At 44.0% G+C, this 13719-nt stretch overlaps 1 protein-coding gene across 1 annotated transcript in view; it reads left to right on the forward strand.

Moving 5' to 3' along the window:
- LAMB4 (laminin subunit beta 4) overlaps positions 1–13719 on the forward strand; it is a 344917-nt gene that overhangs the window by 183704 nt on the left and 147494 nt on the right. The window lies entirely within an intron of this gene.

Here is a 13719-nt window from a genome sequence, read left to right on the forward strand (position 1 = left end):
CGGTTACCAAGTGAAACGTACACAATAACACAATAAACACTCAGGGAATTCCCGTACACGCACAGCTGTTACACCAGTCACTAAATAATCAATATTATGCCCTTTGGCGAAACTATACAGTCACCCACGCTATAATTCTCTATATATGAATTACCCGTCTATAACACACCCCAGTAACATCGTCTTTTACAAATAGCGGTTACAGTACGGTTAGCATAGGTCAAAGCACAATTTAAGGTCACAATACAATTATTAGTGGTTATGGTGTTAAACATGCAATAGACGACAGTGATTAGTACTTATATACAGTGTCAGTAAATATACAGGGTTATGGTACCGTGCACTATGATACAGCAACACACTATTAACACTCTCGCTAGACGGCTGAGCTCGCGCAATCTAACAAGATATACACTTTACTAAACAATCTTTAACACATTTACAATTCCCAACTAAACTATTGGCCAGTACCTTGAATGGACTACCTAAAACTATGTACACCCGTTTTGGTTAGCCACACTGCCCAAGCACCACATATAGCGAGCTAGAGGACCGAATTTACACAGGCGCCTCTTAGTCGATTACTATCAAAAATCTAGTGGGTTCCAAATTTACACGCCTTCCCACTTAGCCAAGATAGGTTGAGAGCTAGCGAACCGAATTTACACAGGCGCCGCTTAGTCTCCCGATCCCTCTGACCTAGCGAACGTAATATACACCCTAGAACGCTAGTCTAGACAAGACACCGGTGTCCGGCTAGGGCTATTTACACAGGACCCCGCCTGACTAACCAAATCAAACGGTCTGACTAAAGAGCGTTCGATTGAGCGGTGCGCCTTCGCTCCTTCCCTCCGACAGAGGGGGCAGATTCCATACACAAATAACCCCTTATGGGCCTACCGCACAATCGGTATTCCCCTAGTGGGTCTGCCGTCTAAAACAGCAGTTGTCTTACCTCCTCGTTCCTGAACCTGAGTTCACACTCATCGATGGGGACACCCCAGCACTTCTTACGTAGAGGCCGATGATCTCCTGGACAACAGACCAGTGGCGCCGAGACGAAGGGAGGTCCACGCAGAAGTTCAGGGGTGCAGCCGTAGAGAACGTGGGCAAAGATAGACCGTCTCACGCCTCTGCCTCTCAGCTACCGTTGAACGATGAGCTTCCCGGCCAATGCACCAAATGATACCGGAGAAACTGACGAAAGCCAAGCACAGAGAGATGGACACAGGTTTCTTCAGGAAGGAAGAGATTCTTTATTGGATCACCGATCGGGACTCAGAGGGACTAATGTCACCAAAATACAGCAAGTTCTGAGCCCCGGACAATAGTGCAGGCTCCTTATATAGGCACATAACTCCTCCCATATTAAGCTCCACCCGCACATCCTCTTGACCAATCAATACAAATAAGAATTAACTTCCTGCTTGACCGCATGGCTTGTCCAGCACAATGGAGGAGGGGAATACTACATCCTGTATTCTTGCACATGCTCCGTACACTACTGATCGTATCTTGCCTCGTGCAACCAACTGATCGATACGATAGCATATGCACGTACACATGCCACGAGGTAATCTAGGCCTACTAAATTTATTTTTACCGAGATTCCACCACAATAGTAGTTTTAACATTTCACTTTAAACAGTGTCGCCTTGTAAGTGGAGCCCAGTTTATAAGCATATCATTGACCATCATAGTAGGTATTCATTTCATAGTTTAACCTGCCGCTGGTATCATATATCGTTTGTGTCTTTGTTGCTCAGCGGTCTGGGGCACTCTTCGTTGCACCAAGATGAGCCTTTTGGGCTCTGATAGTACCTGTTTTAAATTAAGGTGAACAAAACTTTATCCCTATTAACTGGGGAAATGAGGGGGGAGGATGTTGGATGGGATGGGGTGGGGGGAGGTATGTTTTCCCGAGAATGTGTTGTCTAATTCTCTATTTTTGTTGTATTCTGTTTCTGTGTAGTGATGTACCGAACTGTTCGCTGGCGAATAGTTCCCAGCGAACATAGCGCGTTCGCGTTCGCGTTCGCCACGGCGGGCGAACACATGCGTGGTTCGATCCGCCCCCTATTCGTCATCATTGAGTATACTTTGACCCTGTGCCTCACGGTCAGCAGACACATTCCAGCAAATTAGCAGCAGACCCTCCCTTCCAGACCCTCCCACCTCCTGTACAGCATCCATTTTAGATTCATTCTGAAGCTGCATTCTTAGATAGAGGAGGGAAAGTGTAGCTGCTGCTCATTTGATAGGGAAATTGATAGGTAGGCTAGGGTATTCAGTGTCCACTACAGTCCCGAAGGACTCAACTGATCTCTGCTGTAAGGACAGCACCCCAAAAAGCCCTTTTTAGGGCTAGAACATCAGGCTGCTTTTTTTTTTTGTTTTTTTTCTGTGTAATGTAATTGCAGTTGCCTGCCTGCCAGCTTCTGTGTCAGGCTCACAGTGGATACTGTGCCCACTTGCCCAGTGCCACCACTCATATCTGGTGTCACAATAGCTTAAGCTTGCATTTAAAAACAAAAACAAATTTTCACTGTAATAGATTGAATAGCAGTTAGTTGTCTGCAAGCGTCTGGGTGTCAGACCTTCAGCGTGTACTCTGCCAACCTCTGCAAGTGCACTTTGCCACTCATATCTGGTGTCTCTATAGCATGCCTTTAAAAAGAAAAAAAGTTTTTCACTGTAAGCTAATAGCAGTCAGTGTCCTTAAAGCAGGTGTCAGGCCTTCAACGTGTACTCTGCCAACCTCTGCAAGTGCACTTTGCCACTCATATCTGGTGTCACAATAGCATGCCTTTAAAAAGAAAAAAAGTTTTTCACTGTAAGCTAATAGCAGTCAGTGTCCTTCAAGCGGGTGTCAGGCCTTCAACGTGTACTCTGCTAACCTCTGCAAGTGCACATTGCCACTCATATCTGGTGTCACTATAGAGTGCATTTAAAACCAAAAAACTTTTTCCACTGTTATAGATTGAATAGCAGTTAGTTGTCTTCAAGCGGGTGTCAGGCCTACAGCGTGTACTCTGCCAACCTCTGCCAGTGCACATTGCCACTCATATCTGGTCTCACAGTAGCTTGCATGCATAGTACCACTAATCCCCAAAAAAATGACAGGCAGAGGCAGGCCACCCTGCAGGGGCCATCGTGGTCGTGGTGCTGTGATTCCCTTTTGCCCTAGAATAATGCCCAGTTTTCAGAGGCCACGTACCCTGAACTTGAAAAGTTCTGAGGACATAGTTGACTGGCTAACACAGGACACCCAATCTTGTACAGCTTCCGCTCAGAACCTTGACGCACCATCCTCCTCCAGCTTAGCTTCGGGCACCTCTCAAGATACCACTCACCCGCCTGCCGCCACCACCAACACTAGCACCACAGCCGCTTCACTTGGTATGTCAGAGGAGTTATTTACACATCCGTTTGAAGAAACGAGTGATGCGCAACCATTATTGCCAGAGGATGTAGATAACAGGGATATGTCTCAGGCAGGCAGCATTACACACATGGACGTACGGTGTGATGATGATGATGTTGTACCCGCTGCTGCTTCCTTTGCTGAGTTGTCAGATACAAGTGAAGCAGTTGATGATGACGATGCGTCCATGGATGTCACGTGGGTGCCCGCTCGGCAAGAAGAAGAACAGGGCGAAAGTTCAGATGGGGAGACAGAGAGGAGGAGGAGGAGACGAGTTGGAAGCAGGGGGAGGTCGTCGCAAGGAGCTAGTGACACAGTCAGACAGCATGCATCGGCACCCGGGATCAGCCCGACAGCACGCCAATCAACGCATGCTGTGTCCACCACCAGAATGCCGTTATTGCAGAGCTCAGCAGTGTGGCATTTTTTTTGTGTGTCTGCCTCTGACAACAGCGATGCCATTTGCAACCTGGGCCAAAAGAAACTGAGTCGTGGGAAGTCCAACACCCACCTAGGTACAACTGCTTTGCATAGGCACATGATCGCACATCACAAACGCCTATGGGATCAACACATGAGTACAAGCAGCACACAAACTCAAAGCCACCATCCTCCTCCTGGTCCAGCATCTTCAGCCACGTCAACCACTGCTGTCCTCCTTGCCCCCTCTCAACCATCCGCCACTCCGTCTCTCGCCTTGAGCAGTTTCCGCTCATCTGCCCGCAGTCAGGTGTCTGTCAAGGACATGTTTGAGCGTAAGAAGCCAATGTCAGAAAGTTACCCCCTTGCCAAGCGTCTGACAGCTGGCTTGTCTGAACTATTAGCCCGCCAGCTTTTACCATACAAGCTGGTGGAGTCTGAGGCGTTGAAAAATGTGTGGCTATTGGGATACCGCAGTGGAGGGGAGTCAGCGGGACTTGGTCGTCGAGTGTCTGGAACTAAAATCGGACACTTGACCTCACGAATCACCGCTGAAAACTACCAAACACCAGCTTCTCCCACTTACTGAACAGCCAGAAGAGCAGCATTCGGTAGTTATGTTCGTGCAGACAAGGGGAACAATCGCTGCTATGAGCCAGGAGGATCTATTCGGTATTTTGCTCGCTTTTCACCTTTTTCCCAATTGACTGACCGCACACGCTGAATTCGTGGAACTGTTTTGGGCAGGAGCCTCGTGTGTGGTCGGTAAAACATGACTTCCACACTTTTCAAGAACCCCTGAACCGATCTGGGTGAAATTTGGATATGTTTGTCCCCCAGATCGGGGCTATCAGCGGATATGTGGTGGATGTGGGGATACCTTGTGGGGAAAGGGGTGTTCTAACTTTTGGGGAAAATGTGTGCCCTTTGCCTGGAGATAATTGATTTATTCCTTAACTTATCTCAATATCTCCCAGGCAGAGGGAAGGCGTGTATTAGTGAAATACTGCATAATGATTGGTTAATGTATTTGTTTGCTGTGGGAGGTTCTCTTGCAGAAGGGTTTCTCATAAAAGCCAGCCTGTTTTCAATAAAGATCAGTTCTGTTACATCCTTCATGAAGTCTTGGCTCATGTTTGGGGAATATTTTATTTGCTGGGAAGAATCATCTTGGAAGCTGTATTCATCTCTACTATTCCTCTACTCCCTGCTGTAGCTATAATCACTTAGGCTCAGCTGTTGGGAAAGGAATAGAAGACCGCAGTACCATAACCACTGCAGGTCTTAACAGATGTAATTACCGCTATGGTGATGTGAAAGATAAGATATTTTAGGGGTTTAGGCAGGTGCAGTGGGATATGTTGCAGAAAAAATATTTCTAGCGTATATCTATGTTTCCTATTCTCTGTATGAGGGATTTTGCATCTGTCCATAGTTTTACGATGGCATGGCACGTCCATCACATGTGCAGAACGTCACCCGTGTCATGTCCGCATCTCCAACATGCTCCTGTTTGTTTCGGGTCTATGTGTTTCAGCTTGGTGGGTACCATATGCCATCTGTAAAGCATTTTTTTTAGACATCTCTATTTGGGATGTGCTGAGTGTTAGTTGTTTATTAGCTACAAATCTTTTCTGCCAATCTTTGTCTGGTAATTGTCTCCCTATGTCTTTTTCACACCTTTTTATAAAGTTCATATGCCGTATCTCTTTTATGGGGATGTAGCTGTCATATATTTTGGAAATGATGCCTGGTGGCTTTTTAGCGTTTTTACATAATTGTTCCAGTGTCCGCATGGTCCCTTTTGTGTTTTCTGTGAGTGTTGACTCTCTATGTTTCTTAATCCAAGAAGTTATTTGTCTGTGTGGAAATTCAGCCGTGGTTGGGAGTTTATACTTTTTTGTAATGTGTTGAAGGGAATTTGTTCGTTTTTGTCTGAGTTGGTGTACGTGTGTTAAACCTAGGCTAGCCCAACCGCGTATGTTTAGCTGTGGGATTAGTATGTCGAAGGATCAGAGTAGCATCATTGGTAGGATTTCACTATTGGGATTAAGGACTTTTGTGTATCTGTCCCACTTTTTTAGTGTCAAGGAGGTTATGGGGAGCATGTTTTGAAATTTTCTTCTGTGCTGCTTGTTTATCCCTGCTATTGTTGTGATTTTTATAACCCTCTGTGTATATCGCCTCTAGTTGTACCCAGGAGGGTGGTGAGGCATGTGAATGAAATGCTGCTATTAGGGGTCTAATGATTGCCGCTTTATAATATAGATCTAGATTTGGGAGACCCATGCCTCCTCTTTTTTGTGTTAGATAGAGTATATTTGCGGCCACTCTAGGTCTTTTATATGCCCATACAAAGGAGTTAAGTGTGTTCTGCGCTTCTCTAATGTATGTAGTAGGTAATTGTATAGGTAGGGTCCGGAACAAGTACTGGAGTTTGGGGAGGATCATCATTTTCACCGCCGCCACTCTGCCTGTCCATGAGATGTATTTGTTTTTCCAGCTTATGAGTTGGTTTTTTATAGTGTGGATAAGTGTGGTATAGTTTGCTTTAAGTAGTTTATGTGTGTGCGTTGTAAATTTGATCAGGTTGGTCTGGTATGCCTATTGCAACACCCAGGGATGAGGGAGTCTGACTTGTAGTGAAATGGCTCAAACTGGATGCAGGCAGAAATTTCACCAAGTAATCTGCCTAGAGAGATAGATTATTTTGGGTCGCAACTGAAATCAAAAAAAGAGATCAGGTGCAGTGGGTCCAGGAGTCAGTTCATTCAGAAAGGCTTATTCTAACAGTGGTGTATTCTGGTTTTGTGCTGCCCTAGGCAGGACAAAATCAGGCGCCCCCCTCCCCCCCGCGCCACCCCACCCAACCCTTCCCCCTGCCCCGCATTCTAAATACACACACATTCACTGACAGATACACACACTAACAGACACACTCACACACACTCACTCACTAGCAGACACACACACTCACAGACTAACAGACACTCTCACAGTCACAGACACTCTCACAGTCACAGACACTCACACTCGCAGACTCACTCTCGCAGACTCACTCTCGCAGACTCACTCTCGCAGACTCACTCTCGCAGACTCACTCTCGCAGACTCACTCTCGCAGACTCAGACTCTCACAGACTCAGACACTCACAGACTCAGACACTCACAGACTCAGACACTCACAGACTCACTCTCACAGACTCACTCTCACACTCACAGACTCACTCTCACAGACTCACTCTCACAGACTCACTCTCACACTCACAGACTCACTCTCACTCTCACACTCAGACTCACTATAACACTCAGACTCACAGACTCACTCTCACAGACTCACCCACATTAAAAAATTTTTTTAAATTTATTTAAACACCCCCCCCAGCCTCCTTACCTTTGGGAATGCTGGGGGGGGGGGGGGTGTCTCTGCAGAGGTGTGTTTCCCTGGTGGTCCAGTGGCTGCTGGGCGGCGCGGCCGGCGAGGGAGCACTTCCTCTGAGCTCTCTGCTCAGCTCCCTCGCGCGCCGCCCGCAGAGTGAGGCTGGGAGCCGGAATATGACGTCATATTCCGGCTCCGCCTTCCAGCCTCACTCTGCGGGCGGCGCGCGAGGGAGCTGAGCAGAGAGCTCAGAGGAAGTGCTCCCTCGCCGGCCGCGCCGCCCAGCAGCCACTGGACCACCAGGGAAACACACCTCTGGAAGTGCTCCCTCGCCGCCCGACCGCCCAGCATGTCAGTTAGCCGCGAGGCTAACAAGACATTTGCCCTGGGCATTTGGGGGCGGCGTTTTTTGCCGCCCCCTGGAAAATGCCGCCCAAGGCAAATGCCTTGTTTGCCTCGCGGCTAATACACCCCTGTATTCTAATGTATTCTGGTGATTCAGAAGGAGCACAGCACTTGCATATATGGGGTGTATGTCTTTAAATCTGCTAAAGGCAGAGTCAAATTTTGCTACACACCAAATAATATACTTTTGATTTAAAGCTCCAAACAGGAAAGGATGCTATAGGAGAACAGTATGAGGAACTGTTCTCCTATAGCATCCTTTCCTGTTTGGAGCTTTAAATCAAAAGTATATTATTTGGTGTGTAGCAAAATTTGACTCTGCCTTTAGCAGATTTAAAGACATACACCCCATATATGCAAGTGCTGTGCTCCTTCTGAATCACCAGAATACATTAGAATAAGCCTTTCTGAATGAACTGACTCCTGGACCCACTGCACCTGATCTCTTTTGTTGTAAATTTGATGCCCAGGAATGTGAGGTGATCTTGTCTCCACTCAAAGGCATTGGTTTTTTGTAGTGTGTTGGTTGTCTCCGGTGTTGTATGTAAGCACATGGCTTGCGTTTTAGTAACATTTAATTTGTAGTATGAGCAAGCGCTGTATTTCAGTAGTATTTTGCTGAAAGAGGGAATGGAAGTTAGCGGATTGGTTAGTGATAACATTACATCATCCGCAAATGCTGTTATTTTGTATTCTTTCCCTCCTTTTGTAATGCCTGTGATTGAGCTTTCCTCTCTTATTGCTTGCATCAGCGGTTCTAGGGCTAAAATATAAAGGATTGGCGACAATGGGCACCCTTGTCGCGTTCCGTTAGATATGTTAAAGGGCGTTGATGCAAAGCCGCTATTCGTTGCGCTGGCAGATGGCTTAGAATACAATGCTGAGATTAAGTTTAGGAATTGCTGTGGAAAGTCACATTTTTGCAACGTTTCTCTTAGGAAGCTCCAGTGCAACCTGTCGAACGCTTTCTCAGCGTCCAGCGACAGGAATACACTGGGCTCCCCCTGTTGTTGCTTGGAATACATTAGATTGAATAGTTTTCTAGTAGCATCTGCCCCCTGTCTGCCTTTTACAAAGCCCACTTGGTCCTGCTTGATTATCTCAGGTATCATGTCTGTTACTCGTGTGGCATATAGTTTGGTTAGGATTTTAGTGTCTGTATTTAGCAAAGATACGGGTCGCAGATTTTGTGGTTTATTTGGTGGTTTGCCTGGCTTTGGCAGGGTGACTATATGTTCCGTCAGCATGTCTTGCGGCATAGTTCCCGCCGTTATTATATGATTAAATGTGTCCACTAGTTGTGGTCCTATGGTATGGCTAAATGCTTTGTAATAGGAGTTGGTTAGACCATCTGGGCCTGGTGATTTGCCGTGGGGTAGTGCTTTTATTATATGTAGGATTTCGGGCAGAGTTATGGGGTTACTAAGTATTTTTTTTTGGTCTAATGACTCGGTAGATTTATTTTGGATAGGAAGTGTTGGATTTCGGTTATGGTTGGTTGGTGCGTCTGTGGATCATTTTGTATGTTGTATAGTGAGTTGTAAAAGTTAGCCATTTCTGCAAGGATTTCTTGTGGTTTGTATATTTTCCCTCCTGCTCGACTGTGCAGGTAGGAAATTTTTGACTGTGCTTGCTTTTGCCGCAGTAAAGATGCTAAGGCTTTTCCGGCTTTATTGCCTTGTGTATAATTGCGCATTTTTAGTTTATGAAGTGTGTGTGCTGTATTGTCTAAAAAATCTCATTAATTTGTTTTGTGATTTTAGCTATTTTGCTTGCTTGTTCTGTGGTAGGTTTTAAGTATTGGGCGCTCTGTAGATCTCGTAGTGTTTTCAGCAATTCAAGATATTTTTGTGTCCTCATTTTTTAAGGTAGGACGCCCTGCCATGTAGTTAAGGGTGTCAATTCAGGCAGTGTATTGTTTCTAAAGTATTCAATGATGTCTTGGTTTAATTGTGTGCGGAAATATATGTTATTCATTAGGGTGTCATTTAACCTCCATGGGGCTTTTCCCCTATGGTCGAAGTTGGCCTGTATTGTTGCAGACATTGGGGCATGGTCAGACCACACTATATCTCCGATTTCACTAATTGTTGCTCTCTGTAGAATGTCGTTTGTGACTAGAATCATGTCGATTCTGGAGTAGGATTTATGGACTTGGGAGAAATAGGTGTATCCTTTTTCGTTTGGATGAAGGAGTCTCCACACATCATAAAGATTGTGTTCGGATATTAGCTTATTTAGTGTTTTGCATTGCTGCCTTAGGGATTTGGTCCTGGGTGTGTCGGGGGCAAGTGATGTATCTGCTATTGGGTGCATAACATGATTTACATCTCCACATAGTATCATTGATGTTTTTTGTGTGGGTGGTATTTTATTGAGGACTTTGAGTAGAAAGTTCCTCTGGTTCACATTTGGCCATGTATCACAACTCACGTGTATTTGATCATATTGACAATGCAGTAAATTATGAGGGTCCTTGTGGGTCTTTTTGTACTTGCAATAATTCAAAAGTGAGAGATTTGTGGAAGAGGAGGGACACTCCCCTAGATTTGGAGGAGTGGGTTGCATGATACTGGGTAGGGTAATCCTTGGAACCAAATTCTGGGATTTTATTATGTTTGAAGTGTGTCTCCTGTAGGCACATTACGTCAACGAGTTCGGGTTTCATGTTCTCCAGGAGTACCCTCCTTTTGTGCGGGGAGTTAAGTCCCCTTACGTTATGAGTTTGTACTTTCATACTAAGTTATAGTTGAAAGGTATTGCTTGTGGTATCCTTTATTTGTCTACAAGCAGTTATTGTGCTTTTTTGAGACCTTAATTTCTCTAGGTTAGCAGCCCGCATGTGCGGCTGAGTCGGGTTATTCATGTGTTTGTTTCCAAATGCTCCAGAAGTAGGAGCAGTAGTTTTCTCGGGAAATTGGGATATATGAGGGGGAAATGGTTGACCGGAAGGGGTGTAACTTGGATATTTACAGTGTACCCCTCGTGGGGACATGGCGCCTACTAATGGGGCCATGGGGGGTAGATATCAAGATATCTATACAGGTGGCTAACGGCCTGAGTGGTTTATTTATGTAGATTAGGACCTGTGTAATGTGGGTTTTGTGTATAGCAACCCGTGCAAGCCACGGCGTGGTCTCTGCAAGACAACCTCTATTTCAGTCACCTGTTAGACATGTTATATTCTAGCACATCTCATTTTTGTTAGTCCAGCATATGGTTATGGCACAGCAGTACATTTATAAAATTTGACATTCTAATGAACAAGTGTAGTTCTCTGATTTAAGTACCCTGTCGCCTAGATCTGGAGTCCTAACATCCTCTGCAGAGATCTGTACTTATTCTCCTTCGTTCATATGTAGGTATATATTTATCTCAAACTCTGTTATGTAATTATCTTACCCGTCTAGTGTCGCTTGGTTGCGGTTTGCTTTAACAATACGTATTGGTTGATTAGCTGGTTATCCGGCTAATCGGGACTGCCCATCTGACAGAGTCACTATGTGCTCTATCTAATCCCGTCTATCCTGTTGCTCCATATAACATCTCACATACTAGCTTTTGCTTCGTTGATGTTCCGTATGGTGGGATTCTCCGTTTTTCCGCGCAGTGGGTAAGCTTGTGTGTACTAACCCCTCCACTACGCAAAGCCACTAACACATGTCAAATGTATACTCTCCCCGTGAATCTTGGGCAATCCCTATGTCCCTTTTGTTTTACGTCTAAAAAAACATATACTTAAATAAACTTAGTCATACGTTAAAGGAGATTTGATGACTATGTAACCAGTTGTGTGCTGGCTCGATACCTGTACTGTCATTCGCCTAGTAGCCACAGTTCTAATATTTTTTCTGGTATGCAGTCTTTATTTCTTTGTTTTGGACCATATTTTTTCCATTTTTGCTCTTGGGAGTATAACGATAGTCCCTCTGTTCCTGTGTGAAGTAGAATTTGAAGTGTCTCTAATACACAAGTCCCTGGGTTCGCAAGTTCCGTTGACATATGTTTGCTGTTCATCAGTGTCTCAGTCTGGGTGGTAGGTGATCAGTTTTTCAAAGGAGGTCTCCAGAGGTGGGAGGTATGTGCTTGTCGGGTCGTCTCCATTATTCTTTAGTGATTGTCCCGCCGGGCAGGTACCGTGCTCCATTCTACCTGCAGCCGGTGAGAAGGTGGTCTTGTTTTCTCCGCCGTGTTTTCTATTATACCCCATGTTTGAAGCATCCTTGTGCTTTCTTCTGGGTAGGAGATTGTATGTAAAGCTCCTTCCCTTGAAATTATCATTTTTGTGGGGAATCCCCATCGAAATCGCATCCCATTTGCCCGTACTCTGTCATGTGCAAATTATTTTCTTCTCCTTAGTGTATTGGCAGATAGGTCAGCGAACAATTTTGCAGTGGGATAGTCTTGATGTGGTGCAGCTTTATTCCTGCTTGTATGTAGGACTATTTCTTTAATGTGAAAGTAGTGTACCTTTGTGAGTACATCTCGTGGGATGGTGTCTGGCAGGTGTCGCGGTTCAGAATCCAAACTTTTTTAGAGTATCTATCATAAACCCCCAGTTGACCCTGTCAAATGCTTTTTCTGCATCTAAGAACAGGGCCAACATGGGGGTCCTCTGATTCTTTGCTGAATCTAATATATGTATGAGTCTTCTAATATTGCTGGAGGATGATATTCCAGCTATAAAGCCTACATGATCATTGTTGATCAAGTCTGGCATTACTATCTTTAGCCTTGTTGCCAATATGGAAGCATATATCCTGTAGTCTGTGTTTAAAAGTGAGATTGGTCGATAGCTACCTATCTGTGTGGGGTCCTTATCAGCCTTTAAAATGGGGATTATATTTGCTGGCATCGTTTCGCTAGGGAAATCTAGTCCTGAGCCTATTGCGTTAAACACTTTTAATAACCCATATATTTAAGTTTATCTTTTAACATCTTAAAAATTATGTTTGTAAAGCCATCTGGGCCAGGGGCTATGTTGTTTTCCAACTAATCTATGTATTTTCATATTTCTTCTACAGAAAATGGTTGATTTAAAGAATCCAGCTTATCATTAGAAAAGGTGGGGAGTTTAATATTATCTAGATATTCTGCCGTGGTTAAAGAAGTATGATTCAAAATATTATAGAGCTCTTTATAAAACCGACCAAATGCAGAGCCAATATCTTGTGGTTTAATGTACAAAGATTCATTCTCTTTTATTTTATATATACTTCTCATTTTTTTTTTTCATTTTGTTTGTGAGACGTTTATCTGCCTTAATATTTTTATAACACCAAGCTTGGTTTAGCCTTTTTAAGTTCTCTTTCATTTTTTTTTTTAATGTAAATTAATTTTGTTTTTAATCTCTACTATCTTATTAGTTATTGTAGCTAAGGGAGTTTGTTCATTTACTCTTAAAAAGTGTTTAAGTTCTAAAAGCAACTCTGGAAGCGAATGCTAATTTTCCCTCCTGTCTCTGGACTGCAACATTATTAGTTGACCCCTCAATACGCATTTGTATGCACACCAAATATTTGCTGGTTGGATTTCCTTGGTGTCATTTTCTTTAAAAAAAATTCTGTGACTCTTAAATAAGTTACATTTTGTTCTTTTACCAATATAGTATTGTTGAGTCTCCAATCCATGCCAGGAATTCTGTTATTTTTCTCTTCAGTTATCATAATTACCACGATATGATCAGACCATGTTAAATCATATATATATATCTTTTCTCTACCTCTCTCATAAAGTGAGCTTCACATAGGAACATGTCCAATATGGAATATGAGAGATAAACTTGTGAGAAATATGTATAGTCCTGTTCATTCGGGCAGAAGGCTCTCCAAATATAATAAACTTCTTAGATTGGATAACTATTTCCTTGTAGCATCTAGTTTCTTTGGGTAGCTTTTTGTCCATATCTGCATCAAGGATTATATTATTATTATTATTATTATGTTATTATTAATATATCGCCAACTAATTCCGTAGCGCTTTACAGTGGGTGGGCGAACAAACGTAGTTGTAACCAGACAAGTTGGACACACAGGAACAGAGGGGTTGAGGGTCCTGCTCAATGAGCTTACATGCTAGAGGGAGTGGTGTAA

This window comes from Pelobates fuscus, chromosome 3 (genome assembly GCF_036172605.1).
Source record: "Pelobates fuscus isolate aPelFus1 chromosome 3, aPelFus1.pri, whole genome shotgun sequence".
Classification (NCBI taxonomy): Eukaryota; Metazoa; Chordata; class Amphibia; order Anura; family Pelobatidae; genus Pelobates; species Pelobates fuscus.